We start from the raw sequence: 15,743 nt of genomic DNA, 5'->3' as shown, positions 1-15,743 counted from the left end.
GTAAAAAAAATTTGAACTATGAGATATTGTAAGTATCACATTCAGAGTTCAGAGAATCTTAGAGGCAGTTATGTAGTCAGATCCCTTTATTTTGTAAACGAGGAAACTGAGGCCCAGAGGGGCAAAGCAACCTCACCATGGTTATACAGGCCACATAAGTGAAATGGGCTAGATTTGAACACAGGTTCTCTCACTTCAAAGCTTACATCCCCTTTCTTTTTTTAAATTTTATTTTTAATTTATGGAATAAAGCACACATTTCCATAACAGTATAATAAAAAAGATGATTGCAAATGAAACTGCAAATCTAGTATGCATAACTTGCTATTCCTTTCAAGAATACAACAAAATTATTATGTAATTTTTTTTTCTTTTCCTCCTTCCCTGCCCCAGCATGGCTACCATTAGACCCAAATAGGTATATGTGCACGTGTATCTGTATCTGTATAATTATCTGTATCTGTGTATATATGTGTGTGCACATGTATATGTATACATATGTATATATATGTATATATATGCATATGTATATGCACATGTGTATATACACACACATATACTCATGCATACATATGTGTGTGTGTGTGTGTGTGTGTGTACAGTTATTCTATATATACTTCTGTTTATCAGTTCTTTCTCTGGATAAAGATAGCATAGTTTAATAACTTTTGGTCATAATTCCAGATTGTTCTCCAAAATGTTTGGATATTTCACAATTTACAACCCCTGCCATGGTCACATACTACCTTCTCTATCGCTGTCTCTTTCTGTCTCTCCATATGTTTGTGTGTGTGTATGTGTGTGTGTGTGTGTGTGTGTGTATATAATACACACATATACATGCATGTATACATCTACACACACATATATGTTTAGTGTGTATATGTATATATGTGTGTATATATCTATATATATATACATTACAAGTATGTCCTTTTCCCTTTTTAAAAAATCTTTTTTTGGATATGGATCTAGTAGTGGTATTACTGGGTCAAAGGATATGCACATTCTTATAGCCCTTTGGGCATAGTTCAAAATTGCTCTCCAGAATGGTTGATCAGTCCACAACTCCACCAACAATGCAGCAAGCATTTATGAAGCACTTACTATATGCCAGGCTATATGCTGAGCACTAGGGCTATAAATACATAAAAAGATAGCACCTGCCTCCAAAGATCTTACATTCTAATGCAGAAAGATGACACAATGTAAAAGAGACCTGAAAAGAGGAACATGGGAGGTTCCCAGTCAATTGTATGATGGCAACATTTGGAGAGTCCAAAGCACAGGCAGGAGGAGAACAAATGGTTACATCGAACTTCTTGGTATCCCAATTGTATGCAGAGGCCTTCAGTACAAAACCATAAAAATGAATTCATGGTTACATCTCCTCCTTTACAGTTGCTATTTGATGCTTCATTCAGATGTTATGTTATCCCCCGTTGTTCAAAGCCATCCAGCAGAACAAAAGCTTATAAGGTCAGACTCAGCTCCTTGAGAGCAGGGATTGTCTTTGTTTGTGCTTCCCCAGCACATGAGAAAAGCTTAATGCTGGTTGGGTGATTGATTAGCATAAGCCATAGTGATCTCTACTAGGATGGAAATGTTTTGAGTAAAAAGTCACTGAAAGCCTGTGTGTCTGGCCTTCTAGAATCTAATTCACTAAGTTTTATTGGCCACAGGATGAACATGAGTTTTGGCCCCACCAGTTTAAAGGAGAATTTTCCAAATTATAGGAGTCTTGTGATACCTCTTAGTGGGGGAAGCAACAGATGGAGAATCACTGGTCACTGGGAATATTGATATCATAATAAAACTAATATTTATGTAGGCCTCATGCATAGATTAAATGAGATGATAATTGTAAAGTACTTAATGTTTGCAGAGCACCTACATTTACTCTCTCATTTGTTCCTCACAACAACCCTGGGAGATAGGTATCATTATTCACATGGTATAGATAAGGAAACTGAGTCTGAGAATATATAATTTGCCCAGGATTGTATCATATCTTCTTGACTCTAGTCTTACACTCTGTGCCCTCTGCTGCCTAGTTGTCCAACTGAAGCATAATCACCTCAACAAAAGGCCTCCACAACAACTATTTTGCAGCTAATTTTCTTGTCTCCTCCTCCTACTGGCACATCTTGAAATGATCATTGCATATTCAATATAATGGGCTATGAAGGAACCTACTTCAGTTATCAAGTTAAATTTGACCAGACAATTCATCTTGTAATTATTTCTACCCTAAGAGTAAGAAAAATCAGCCTGCTGTTGAGGGTAGCAGACTGTTGCTAAACCAGGAAACTTCCAAATCCTATCTCTGACAAATATTAGTCACATGTCTAGGGGCAAGTTACTTAATTTTTCAGTTCTCTAAACAATTGAATAATTAGCTGATTCTTAAAGCTCCCCTCCACTCCCTTGAATCATTTGGAATTTATTTTATTTGCATTATATATTTTTTTCATACATGTTGTTTCCCCTACAAGATTGTGAGCTCCAGGAAAGTAAGCATTTCTGTTTTTGTCTAAATATCTCCAGGGATGAGTACAGTTGTCACTTAATAGGTGCTTGTTGTTTAGATTAGAAATCCAAGATGGAAACCTATAGCAAGCTTTCTGAGATCCTCATTAGTGGAGAAAGATTCTAACATGGAATGGTATGTCCAGTCTAAGAAAAAATCAATCATCAAACATCAAGGATGATCAGATCATAGGCAAAAAGTTAAACTGAGACAATATAAGCAATGGCATTGAACTGCATAGGATAGCAACCAAGGAAAGCTAGAGTTCATTTTTATTTCATTCTAGATGCACAACTTTTTACAATACATGGCAATTCTATTGAGAAAATTCAGCTTCATGATATAGCCATTGCTCAGAACAGCAGAAGACCACAGCCCTTCTTGCTTCCATGTTTGTTATGTGTGTTATAGTCAGTCATGTCTGACTCTTTGTATACCCATTTGGGGTTTTCTTGGCAAAGATACTGGAATGGGTTGCCTTTTCCTTCTCCAGCTCATTTTACAGATGAGGAAACTGAGGCAAAAGGTTGCCCAAGGTCACACAGCTAATAAGTGTCTGGGGCCAAATTTGAACCCAAGAACATGAGTCTTCTTGATTTCAGGCCCAGCACTCTATTCATTATCCCACCTAGTGGCCCTTTCTTGCTTTTGTCCAGCAACAAATAAAGCCCCAGCCTTTGGAAAAGAATGTACCACCTTTTAAATATCTCATTGAAATGACAGCATTTTGGGGAATCTGATCTTAAGAAAAAACATAAAACCAAACACTATTTTAGAGGTAACTGGTGGCACAGTGAATAGAGCACTGGGCCTGGAGTCAGGAAGACCTGAGTTCAAATTAGGTCTAAGATACTTACTAGTGGTGTGACCCTGGGCAACTCACTTAATCTGTTTGCCTCAGTTTCCTCATCTGTAAAATGGAGACAATAATAACGCCTACCTCCCGGGGTTGTTGTGAGAATCAAACAAGATAACAGTTGTAAAGCACCTAGCCCAGAGTAAGTGACATATACATATACATACAAACTTATATACGCACATACACGTGCATACATATACATACATATATGCACACACATATTTTATATGCATATATACACATATATATCCATATATCCATATATAATATGTTTTATATATGTACACACACATACATAGTTATTATTTCTATTATTAAATGAAGTAGTATTTTTAAAGCACTTAGCACAGTGCCTGATAACATAGCACTGTTGCTGCTCAGTTGTTTCGGTTGTGTCCAACTCTTCATGACCCTATTCGGGGTTTTCTTGGAGTGGTTTGCCATTTCCTTCTTCAACTCATTTTACAGATACGGGAATAGAGGCAAACAGGATTAAGGGTCACACAGCAAGTCCGTGTCTGAGGCTGGACTGGAATTCAATAAAATGAATCTTCCTGACTCTAGACTTAGCACTCTCAGCCACTGCGCCACCTAGCTGCCCTCTGATACATAGTAGGGGCTATGTAAATGCTTACTCGCTTCCCTTTCCCTACTTCCATTTATGTTTTTGTTATACAGCAGGAGAGCAGGGAGAAAAAAAAAATCACCCTTTGAAATATATCCAGCACAGAAAGGTAAGTTGCGGCTTTACCCCACTCACCGAGAATCAACACATTGATGAAAGCAGCCTTCAATCATGCATGCCTTCATCAATGCATCAATTAACCACCCGATTTTCAATCATTAATAGTTCCTAATAATATGCCAGGCATAGTACATGACTGAATGAATGAATGAATGAATGAATGGAAAACCAGGTATTGAGTCAAGTACTGGTACAAATACAAGCAGACAAGACAGTCCCTGGCCCTGAAATTACATTCTAAGGGTGAAGATAATATATAGCATTAGAAAAGTGGGAAGGGATGAAAAAGGATAATGGAGGGGGAAGTGATGTGGTTGTCTGGGTTCTGGGTTGTGGGCAAAAGAAGCCATTTGTTATAAGATCCAAAGATCAAAGATGGCAATCCTTTTTCTCCTGGAGAGATTACCTTAGGTGGGAGAAGAGGTTAAAGAAGTTAAGATACATACAAATAATACACTTTTTTAAAAAAATCACCTTTATTTATATGCAATCAGCTCAGATTCCCAATCATCTGGCCAATTAGATTGCCTCTCTACAGAATACAGATTTGTTAGGAATACAACTGGGTCAGGGGAGTATATAATGTGGAGGCAGACACTTCCTTCCCTGGCTGACACTTTTATTTATATATTACATAGGAGTTGCTTGGGCAAGAAAGCTTGCTTCTTTTGGCAGATGCTAGAGAGACTAGGCTATATCCCTTTCCCCCTTTTTCCTCAATAAACTCAATAAAACACCTCATTGGAAAAATGACTGACCTGGAAAATAGATCCAGGAGAGACAATCTCAGAATAATTGAATTATCTGAAAGCCATAATCAAAAGGAAGACCTGGACAGCATCTTTCAAGAAATTATAAAGGGAAACTGGAATTAGAGGGCAAAATAAACATTGAAAGAATCCACTCATTACCTCAGGAAGGAGATCCCAAAATATAAAAACTCCAAGGTCATACAACTAGTAAGTGTGTCAAGTATGTGAGGCTGGATTTGAACTTAGGTCCTCCTGACTCCAGGGCCAGTGCTCTATTCACCAAGCCACCTCACTGCCCCATAGCATCCAAATTGTTAAAGGAGAAGTTAAGTAAGGTACAGGTTCATGACCAAACAAGAGATAGAGAACATTATAAAATGTAAAATAGATAATTTTGCTTATATTATATTAAAAGGCTTTTGCCCAAACAAAACTAAAATTAAGATTAGAAGGGAAGCAGAAAGCTTGCAAACAATCTTTATAGGAAGTGTCTCTGATAAAAGCCTCATTTCTCAAATATATAGAGAACTGAGTCAAATTTATAAGAATACAATCATTCCCCAATTGATAAATGGTTAAAGGATATGAATAAGCAGTTTTCATATGAAGAAATCAAAGCTATCTATAGGCATATGAAGAAGTACTCTAAACACTTTTGAGTTGAGAAATACAAATAAAAACAATTCTGAGATGCCACCTCCTGCCTATCAGATTGGCTAATACAACAACAGCAATAGAAAAGGAAAATGATAAATGCTGGAGAGGATGTGGGAAAACTGGGACACTGATGCAATGTTTGTGAAGTTGCAAAATGATCCAACCATTCTGGAGAGCAATTTGGAACTATACCCAAAGGGTTATAAAACTGTTCATACCCCTCAATCCAGCAATACCACTCCTAGATCTGTATCCTAAAGAGATCATAACAAAGGGAAAAGGATCTGCATATGCAAAAATATTTATAGCAGCCCTTTCCATGGGCAAAATATTGGAAATTGAGGGGATGCCTATCATTTGGGGAATGGCTGAACAAGCTGTAGTTTATGAATGCAATGCTATACTATCATTCAACAAGAAATGATGAACAATCAGATTTCAGAAAAACCTAGAAAGACTTTTATAAACTGATGCAAACTTAAATGTGAATCAAGAAAACATTGCACATAGTTTCCGCAACATTGTGTAATGATCAACTATAAATGACTCAGCTCTTCTCAGCAACACAATGATCCAATACTCACAAAGGACACAAGAAGGAAAATGCTATCCATATCCAGATCAAGAAGTGATGGACTCTGAATGCAGATGGAGGCATACTTTTTTTTTACTTACTTTAGTCTTTTTTGTGGCTTTGTTTTCCTTTTGATCTGTTTCTTCTTTTACAACTGTGACTAATAAGGATATGTGTTTTATGTGACAGCACATGCATAACATATCAAATTGCCTGCCATTTTAGGAAGAGGAGAGGGGAGGGAGAGAGAAAAATTTGGAATCAGAATCTTGTAAAATGAATGCAAAAATTGTCTTGACATGTAATTGGGGAAAAATAAAAAGCTATTTTTTTAAAAGTATAAAATAAATAAAAAAAACAAACTCCACAGTATCTTTCCCCCACTCTCCAGATGTCCTTTATAGTAGCCTAATGTTTCTAGACATGTATTTTCCTCTTAAGTTGGGTTTCTATAGTTTTACTAAAATCTCCAAGAACTTTTGAGAGGAACAAACAAACACAAAGTGTGTTCTTAGCTCTATCTTTCCACTGTCTGAAACTCTGTGGGTGTATAACCATCAGTTGCTAAATTCAACCATCTTCTACACTGGTGCTCAAAGTATGGTGTGTTGGAATGATCTGTCTTTGAAGTTGGAGATTCTGGGTAGGGTTTCTCTTTCTTCCACTTGCTGGTCTTGAAACAAATTATTTCACTTCTAAGGTCTTAGGTTTTCTAATCCATAAAGTTAAAGACTCATATTAGATGACATCTAAAGTGACTTTTGCCTCTAATTGGGGATGCACTAAAACCAGCTCTAGTTGGCTCAGGAAAAGTTGACTGTTAAATTTTCAGTACAATCATTATATACCTCAGAAATCAGCAAATCAGCTACAAATCAGAGCTTGATTTATTACTTTGTTGATTGTCTAGACTTAAGAAAGCAATGGAGAAACTTAATAATGCCCATTAAACTTAAAAGTGTGTCATGCATACAATTTTTTCAGATAGCTAACTGTTAAATATTTACCAGCACAGCTTTGCTCTATGACACAATGAATTCAATGGGGATATTTTGAGGGAGCGGGCCTTAGTGGGCCCAGAGTGTGGGAATGAGGCAGCATGTGGTACTTCAATAAATAATGCAATTTATTTTTTATCAGTCTTTTCCTCGGTCATATGACAAAGTACTGTTCCTTCAGCAAGTGGAAAATATTTCACCATTTAAAACAGAAGTCTTTGAAAAGTATTATATCTTTTTCTTACACCGTTATTGAGACAAAATGTTCACTTGTATATATGGATTATGTATACTCATAAGTATTCGTTTGCACACATCAATAGCATGCAATCTAATCCTCCACCTGAGATAATTCACTGGAAGTCAACAATGCATGTAGACTATTTTGAATTGAAACAGTGTTATAGATAAATGTACTAGATTTTCAAAAGCAACTCAAATTTGTTTTAATAAATGGTGTGTAATTTGTAATAACAGGTAATCTCTTTTTTGCATTTGGAAACTGAGTCAAAATTTTAATGTTACATGCTCAAGGTCATTTCATGCGGTACAAGGAGAGACAGAACTAGATCCTATCCATTAGAACAGATCAACTCCTGCTCTTGAAGTTGGTATGTCACACCGAAGACCACGTCATACAAGTGCCTAATAAAGACTTTAAGCCATTACAGCAAGGTAAGTGGCTTCAGACAAAATCCGAATTGATTGAAACCTTCCTCTGAAATGAGAATCAAAGCAAACCCCATCTTTCCTTTCTGCACCTCTCCTCGTAGAGTGAAGGATCCAAAGATAGCACTCAAATGGATGTTTCTGTGATACCTGTGGCTTATCAGTAAGAATAGAAGTAATGGAAATCTCGTGAGAAAGCCTGCGCTTACAAGATTTCCAATCCATTTTTTGAACTCAAAAGGCTTGAATTAGCTTGAGATTAGCATCCAAGTCCTTTGGAGTACACCTGTCAGGGTCTATGAGGTCTGGGAGGGCATCAGAAACTCCAGAATGTTAGACTCATTTTCAGTGACAAGATCGGAGGGAGAAAAAAGAAACTAGGCTAACTTATTTGTGGGCTACTGGCACATTTCCCTTCTTTCTCCAATTTGTTTCCTCCTATCAGCACTCTCTTATGATATAGTGGAAAGTGCCCTACACTTAGACTCAGAAGATGTGGGTTTAGGTCTTGACTCTGTTACCTGTTTTATGTGTTACTTATGGATTTGTCATTTAGTACATTTGGACCTTGATTACCTCATCTGTAAAATGGGAGGGATGGACTACAATAGTCCCTCAGGGTCCTTCTACTTATCAATATGTGCTTCTATATTATTTTAAAAATAATCTCACTTTTTATTTACTCCCAGATTCTCAATACTCTGATAAAACAAAGGAAAATCATCAGGTTATTTCAATTCCCTATAAGACAGACTTCATGCCAGATGACCCCCCAGTAGTAAAACAGGTGTTCTATTTCTTCATTCCCTCAAATGAACTGCAATAGAAGAAATTACCCAATACAGAACTTAGAGGCATTGGTCTTGCCAACCCTTTTCTTTCTTTTTATCATCTGGTTGAACTCTTGACTGAATATTAGCTTTGAATATCAGCCCTATTCTAACTAGTGCATCTATTATCAGTGTAAGATGTCTAGGGGTGTAGCAAAATCAAAAATCAAGGGTAATAGAGAAGTGAAACTGTTATTCACCTGTGAGATTTTGCAGCAAGAGGAACTAAAATAAGATTTATATACCAGATCCATTTCAGAGTGTAGCACTATGGGGGTGTTTTTATTTTCCAGAAGTGAGTGAACCTGATGGGGATATGGAAGCATATTCCAGGCTTCTTTAAGGTGTCCCATGTCTCTAGCCAAAAATAATTTTAAAAAATTCCTTTTCAACCATTTCCAGCAAACTATTCATCTCCATATCCCTTCCCTGGCCTTGCTTTCAAAGATAGTTCTCCTTGTGAATTTCTCCAGAGAGTCAGATTTATCTTGACCCTTGACAGGGAGATTCCTTTGCTCTGGTTGTTTACCCTACACTGTGGTATACTTTTACATAGTGCAATAAATAAAATAACAAAATATAATAAATATATAAATAAAATATAATAAATAAAATGACAAAGAAAAAAATGATATTCAAACAGTTCATTTGATAAATGTGATGAACTTAATTAGAAGGTGATAGGAATGAATGAATCATAGATACAAGATTGCAAGGAAGGGCTGCCCAATCCAACCCTTACCTTCAAAGAAACCACTGCTAGAGCACAACTAACAAGCTTTTTATTTGAATCTGACCTGTTTACGTCTTTGCAGTTCTCATTCATTGATTCTAGTTCTGCCCTCTTATATTCATCCTTTGTTCTCAGAGAGGACCAATGATATGACAGGGGTGATGTCTTGACTTGAGCATGAATTATATATAAATGGGGCAGAGCTTCACAAAGTCACCAGCCTCACTTTCTCCTCCAGAGCCAGAGTTTCTAAAGGCAAACACAATGAATCCAATCCGTCTTCCTCATGACAGTCTTGAAAGCATCAATCAAGTTCCTCTCATAGGCTCACTCTGTCACCCTTCACTCCCTTTGTCCTTTCCCCTTCTGTTTGTTGAGCTAACATTCTTTATTCTTTGAAACGATACTCACATAACTTTTTCTCAAGGTTCTTCACCATCCTGGTTGATCTTCTCTGGACTCTCTCACATATCAACACCCTTTCAAAAATGTGTTGCCCAAAATGAAATACAATAATGCAGATGCGGCACAAAAGGATATAGTACATTAAGCCTATCACCTACTTATTCCCACATGTTAACTCACTTGTAGTGCAAACCAAGATCAAATTGGTTTTTTTTGTCTGTCATATAACAGTATTAATTCATATTGACATATGGTGCTAAAATATCCAGATATTTTTCAGACAAATTGCTGTCTAAGCATTGCTTACATAAGGTTTAGTCATGAAACTGATTTAAGAACCCAAATGTAATAATCTAAATCTATCTCTGTTTTATTCCATCTATAAGATTTAGCCCAATTCTCTAGCCTCAGATTTTTTTGAATCCTGGATCTGTGGTATACTGTGTTGGCTACCCTTCTGAGATTTTTGTCGAATAAAAATATGATAAATTTGTCATCTATTCCCCTTTGCTGATTAAAAATACAAAGTAGCAAAGGGCTAAATGCAAATGCATGGAGCATGTTATTGTGTTAATCATGAATGACTAAATCCATGGGCATAGAAAAAGGGCCATCAAGGCTAGCACCACTGAAAACAGGTGTAAGTCTTTCAGTGTGATCACAGAGGGACCAGATACGTGAGATCTCCTCCCTCCCTCCCTCTCTCTCTCTCTCTCTTTCTCTCTCTCTCTCTCTCTCTCTCTCTCTCTCTCTCTCTCTCTCTCTCTCTCTCTCTCTCTCTCTCTCCCCTATCCCCAAGAGGAAATGAACTTCCTAAAACCAAAACACTAAAATAGAACAAACAGAAATTAATGACTCCATTAGATAGCAAGAACTATTAAGACAAAATTAAAATGATTTACAAATATAACAAAATGTAAGATGTCTGATATCGAACACCTCACAAGTCAAGGAGAGATAATTTAAGCTTAACTAGACTATGTGAAAGCCATGATCAAAATTAAAGCTTGGTGACCTCAGTATTAGGGTAGTTGAAGGGAATATGCATATATATATACATATATATATATATGTGAATGTGTATGTATGTATATATCTATGTGTATATGTATGTATGTGTATGTATGTATATATATGTGTGTGTATATATATATATGTGTGTGTATATATATATATATTTTACATATATATATATATATGTAAAAGAGAGAGAGCAGACACAGGGTGAGTTGAAGATGAAGGGAAGATATCTAAAAGAAATAAAATGGAATTAAGGGATGAGAGAGCAACATACTGAGAGAGGGAGATAGGGAGAGATAGAATGGGGTGGATTATCTCACATAATGGTGGCAAGAGGAAGCAGTTCTGTGGGAGGAGGGGAGAGGGCAAGTGAGGGGGGAATGAGTGAACCTTGCTCTCATCGGATTTGGCCTGAGGAGGGAATATCATACATACTCAATTGGGTGTCTTACCCCACAGGAAAGAAGAGGGAGGAAGATAAAAAAATAAAAGGGGGGGATGATGGAGGGGAGGGCAGATGGGGGTGGAGGTAATCAAAACAAACACTTTGGAAGGGGGACAGGGTCAAGGGAGAAAATTCAATAAAGCGGGATGGGTTGGGAGGGAGCAAAATGTAGTTAGCCTTTCACAGCATGAGTATTGTGGAAGGGTTATACATAATGATACATGTGTGGCCTAGGTTGAATTGCTCGACTGCTTGGGGAGGGTGGGTGGGAAGGAAAGAGGGGAGAGAATTTGGAACTCAAAGTTTTAAAAACAGATGTTCAAAAACAAAAAAAAAAGTTTTTGCATGCAACTAAAAAATAAGATACACAGGCCATGGGGCGTAGAAATTTATCTTGCCCTACAAGAAAGGAAGGGAAAAGGGGATGAGAGGGGAGGGGGGTGATAGAGGGGAGGACTGACTGGGGAACAGGGCAACCAGAATTATGCCATCTTGGAGTGGAGGGGAGGGTGGAAATGGGAAGAAAATTTGTAATTCAAACTGCTGTGAAAATCAATGCTGAAAACCAAATATGTTAAATAAATATATTTAAATTAAATTAAATTTAAAAAAAAATTAAAGCTTGGAAACTATATTTCAAGAAATAATAACTGGGAAAAAAGTCCAAATCCATTAGAACCAGAGGGCAAAGCAGAGGAGAAAAAAGAATAAGCATTTATTAAGTGTGTACTATGTGCTAGATATTTTACTAGGGCCAGGGGTGAGGAACCTGTGGCCTCGAGGCCACATGTGACCTTCTAGGTACTTGGGTGTGGCCTTATGACTGAGTCCAAGTTTTACAGAACAAATCTTTTTATTAAGAGGATTCGTTCTGTGAAGTTTGGATTCAGTCAAAAGGCCACACTTGAGGACCTAGAGAGCCACAGGTACCCCCACCCCTGTAACTAAGCCCTTCACAAATATTATCACATTTGATTTAAAGAATTCACTCATTACCACATAAAACAAACTCAAAAGGAAAAGTCACAGGTATATCTTAGCCAAAATATAGAGTACCCACATCAAAGAAATAATAGTGTAAATATCCAAGGATGGAGGCATGAATAGTCAGGATCAACAAAAAATCCCTTATAGATTTTACATAAATAAGAGGAGATTTTGGAATAAAAAATATTCCCCAAAGCAAAAGAGATAGGTTTACAACTAAGAATAATTTACCTCGCAACATTGAGTATATTCCTACAATGAAAAAAAATGAATCTTTTAATAGAATAAAGAAATTTAAAAACATTTTAAAGAAAAGACCAGAGCTAAGTACAAACTTTGCTAATGTTTAAATAGGGGAAGGAAAAAAACAAAACACAACAAAAACAAGCCTCTCTTTAGGAGCCTCAATATCTTCAAAGTGCATTGAGAAAGTTAAACAAACAAACAAAGAAACAAACAACAGAGGTCCTGGAGGTGGATTGATTCTGTTATGAGGGTTTGAAGAACTGAAAATGAAGGAGAGGAAGAAGGGAGTATTTCTCATAGTTGAGGTGGGTGAGAAGAAATATAGACAAACAATGAGAAAGATGTGGAGGGAGCAGGCAACAGATTAAACTCATTCTTATCTGAAATAGACACAGAAGATTTGAACACACTCACAGTCTAGTACAGAAATACAATCAAATGGTATAGGAAAACAGAGAGAGATGGGGTGGAAGAAAAGAGATGCCTTAGATTACCTCTTAGACAATTGGTGATGGCTGAATGAATAAATGGTGATTTACTAATGTAATGGAATATAAACCAACAACTACGACAAGCATTTATACAGCACTTTTCATGGTTTGCAAGGCACTTTTACATTTCTATTTTCATTTGAAATTCACAAAAATCTTGCTAGGTAGGTGCCATTGTTACCCCCAATCTACTGATGAAGACACTGAAAATATTAAAGCCATTCACAGAGAGATCCTTCTCATCCTGTATTCCTTATCTCACTTCATTCAAATACCTTCTACCACTATCTTCTCCTTCATCCTTATTTCACAAGAAAAGATGGTTCTTCTTGACAAGGCAAATCACTCTACTTGCACAAGTGATCCAATTTCAACCCATCCCATCCAGCAAATTGCCCTTTCTTCTTCCTTACTCTCTCACTGTCTACTGGCTGATGCCCTACTGACTGCAAGCATTCCAATGTTTCCCGCATCTTCAAAACACTCTCACTTGATCTGTCCATGCCACTCCCTATTATCCTAAATTTCTCCTCCCTTTTGTGGCTTCTTGAGAAGGTCATGTATAGTAGATGCCATTCCTCTCACTTCTTAATTCTTTGCATTATGGACTTCTGACCTCATCATTCAAACAAAACTTTGTTTCCAAAGTTATTAATGATCTCCCCATTGCCAAATCCATTGTCCCTTTCTCAATCTTCATTCTTCTAGATTTCTTTTGATTCCCTTTGTCACTGTCAATCACTCTCTTCTCTCTAGGTTTTTGTTGCACTGCTCTCTCCTGGTTCTCCTCCTATCTGTCTGACTTCTATGATTTCTTGGCTGGGTTTTCATCCAAGTCACACACTAAATGTCGGGAGTTACCTGAGGCTCTTTCCAGTACTCAATTTCCTTCTCCCTCTATATTATTTCACTTGATGACTTTGTCATCTCTCATGGTTTCTTTTGTAATTCCTATGAAAATCTGCATGTCTATTCCTAACTTCTCTCCCAAAGTCTAGTATAATGTCTTCAACTTCCTGTTAGATTTCTTGAACGGGATGTCCTATAGACATCATAAAATTAATATGTCCAAAATTGAGCTCACTATCTTTTGCCCCACTCCCTTCTCTCCCCAATTTCCTTATTGCTGTTGAAGATGCCACTATCCTCCCAGCCACCTAGTCTTCTCACTCAGGGAAGACTTCACTCTCCCTCATCCCTAATATCCAATCAGCTGTCAAGGCCTGTCATTTTGACCTTTGTAATATCTCTGGTATACACCACCTTCTATCTTCTGACCCTGCCCCTATGATGCAGGCCCTCATTCCCTCACATCTTGTCCAATACCTTCAAGTCTCTCCCCACTCCAATACATCCTCAATTTAGCATCAAATTTATCTTCATAAAGCTTAAGTATGACTATGACTGCTTGCCCATCCTCCTTCTGCTCAATAAACTTTAGTGACTCCCTACTATCTCCAGGATCAAATATAAAATCTTTGTTGGACTTTTAAAGACCTTCATAATCCAGGCTTATTACACCTTACTCCCCTCTACATACTCTGGTTTATGACATGGGACCCCTTGAAGTTCCTGCACATTATTCCCTATCTCCCGAGTCTGAGCACTTCCATTAGCTGTCACCTATGTCTGGTATATTCTCCTTCCACATCTCCATCTCCTAGCTACCCTGACTTCCTTCAAGTCTCTTCTGAACTCTCACATTCTTTAAGAAGCCCCTCCCAGTATTCCTTAACTTTTGTACCTTCACTGTAAGATTACCCCCAATTTATTCATAGGTGCCACTTCCCCAGATGATGGCAGTGAGGGCTGGATTTGAAGCAAGACCATTCATCTGGAGTTGGGGATGGGATGCTCTCACTAGCATGGCTCTTGTGCCTACCTGACCATTAATGCCATTAATGGTAGTTGGTCAAGATATGTTTCAGGTAGTTTTGAGAGAGGGGGGCCCATTGTCTGAGCTTTTTGAGAGCAGGGATGGATTTTTGACTTTAATTGTATCCCCAATGCTTAGCACCATGCTTGGCACATTGTTTGTACTTAATAAATACTAGTTGACTGACTCAGGTTGAGAGAAGTGTGACTTGTCTAGAGTTACACATCTAATAAGAATCTGAGTTAGGATTAGAACTTAGTTCTCCATGCTAGACTAGTACACAAAATACTGAGCTTAGAGTCAGGCAGATCTGAGTTCAAACCTTGATTCATTTTACCATATTTTTCAGCAGATTCACAGTAGCTTAAATATTAAAGAAATTCTTAAAAAATGAAAGAAAAATGTATCGTACCTTTGTAAAGGAGATTAATTCTCAAGAAAAAAGGATGGTGGTAATTACAAAATATAAAGTAGATCCATTTTGGTTACATGAAATTGGAAAGCTTTTACATGAACAAAATGAATTTATCTATGATTAGAAAGTAATGAATCTCCTGGGGGAAAACTGTCATATCAAATATCTCTGAAAACATTGATATCTAAGATAATATATGGACAACTAAATGAAATAAAGAAGACCAAAAGCTATTCCCTAATAGATTAAAAATCAAATGATATGATTGAATGAATGAATGAAGCATTTATTAAGTAGTTAACTGTGTGCAAAGCAGCATGTTAAAACCCGGGGATACAAAATAAAGAGTAAGATAGTCTCAGCTCTTAAGTTCAGATTATAATGGGGGAAAGATAAGACATAACTAGAAGGTTCCAGTTGTAAGTCAGATTCAAATATCCCAAAGTTCTTAGGGTACAGCAGCAAAGCAGAAATTAATATTTCTTCTTTAATATCATTTCTGTGGTCAAAA

Source organism: Trichosurus vulpecula, chromosome 4 (genome assembly GCF_011100635.1).
Source record: "Trichosurus vulpecula isolate mTriVul1 chromosome 4, mTriVul1.pri, whole genome shotgun sequence".
Classification (NCBI taxonomy): Eukaryota; Metazoa; Chordata; class Mammalia; order Diprotodontia; family Phalangeridae; genus Trichosurus; species Trichosurus vulpecula.
This window is presented reverse-complemented; position numbering follows the sequence as displayed.